The 925-nt window shown below is 47.5% G+C and overlaps 5 non-coding genes across 5 annotated transcripts; all 5 read left to right on the forward strand.

Moving 5' to 3' along the window:
• The first annotated feature begins 133 nt into the window (after nucleotides 1–133).
• Pmar_PMAR004659 lies at nucleotides 134–205 on the forward strand. Its single transcript has one exon. It is a non-coding gene; the product is annotated as a tRNA-Thr (tRNA).
• Nucleotides 206–306: 101 nt separating this feature from the next.
• Nucleotides 307–378, forward strand: Pmar_PMAR004660. The gene has a single exon. It is a non-coding gene; the product is annotated as a tRNA-Thr (tRNA).
• A 102-nt stretch (nucleotides 379–480) lies between these two features.
• Nucleotides 481–552, forward strand: Pmar_PMAR004661. The gene has a single exon. It is a non-coding gene; the product is annotated as a tRNA-Thr (tRNA).
• Nucleotides 553–654: 102 nt separating this feature from the next.
• Pmar_PMAR004662 lies at nucleotides 655–726 on the forward strand. The gene has a single exon. It is a non-coding gene; the product is annotated as a tRNA-Thr (tRNA).
• Nucleotides 727–828: 102 nt separating this feature from the next.
• On the forward strand, nucleotides 829–900 carry Pmar_PMAR004663. The gene has a single exon. It is a non-coding gene; the product is annotated as a tRNA-Thr (tRNA).
• Nucleotides 901–925: the final 25 nt, after the last annotated feature.

Raw genomic sequence — 925 nt, forward strand, 5'->3', positions numbered from 1 at the left:
AAGGTCGTCAGTTCAATCCTGGCAAGTGGCTTACAGCAGCATTAGGCTCTAGTCGGGTATGAGGAGCAGGAGCAGGTTTGCTCACTCCGCAAAGGATACAGAAAGATTATTGATTTATGTACTTACTCTCTGCGTCACTTTAGCTTAGTGGCAGAGCGTCGGCTCTGTGAGCAGAAGGTCGTCAGTCCAATCCTGTCAAGTGGCTTATAGCACCATAAATTTCTGGTCTGGTACGAGAAGCAGGAGCAGGATGGCCCATTCTGTGAAGGGACAGGAAAATTATTGATTCATATAGTTAGTGTGTGTGCCACTTTAGCTTAGTGGTAGAGCGTCTGCTTCGTAAGCAGAAGGTCGTCAGTTCAATCCTGGCAAGTGGCTTACAGCAGCATTAGGCTCTAGTCGGGTATGAGGAGCAGGAGGAGGTTTGCTCACTCCGCAAAGGATACAGGAAGATTATTGATTTATGTAGTTACCTTGTGCGGCACTTTAGCTTAGTGGCAGAGCGTCTGCTTTGTAAGCAGAAGGTCGTCAGTTCGATCCTGGCAAGTGGCTTATAACACCATAAATATCTGGTCTGGTACGAGAAGCAGGAGCAGGATGGCCCATTCTGTGAACGGGACAGGAAAATCATTGATTCATATACTTAATCTGTGCGCCACTTTAGTTTAGTGGTAAAGCGTCTGCTTCGTAAGCAGAAGGTCGTCAGTTCAATCCTGGCAAGTGGCCTACAGCAGCATTAGGCTCTAGTCGGGTATGAGGAGCAGGAGCAGGTTTGCTCACTCCGCAAAGGATACAGGAAGATTATTGATTTATGCACTTATTTTGGGTGCCACTTTAGCTTAGTGGCAGAGCGTCTGCTTTGTAAGCAGAAGGTCGTCAGTTCAGTCCTGGCAAGTGGCTGATAGCACCATAAATCTCTGGTCTG

The sequence above is a fragment of the Perkinsus marinus genome (genome assembly GCF_000006405.1).
Source record: "Perkinsus marinus ATCC 50983 genomic scaffold scf_1104296968680, whole genome shotgun sequence".
In the NCBI taxonomy this organism is placed as follows: Eukaryota; Perkinsozoa; order Perkinsida; family Perkinsidae; genus Perkinsus; species Perkinsus marinus.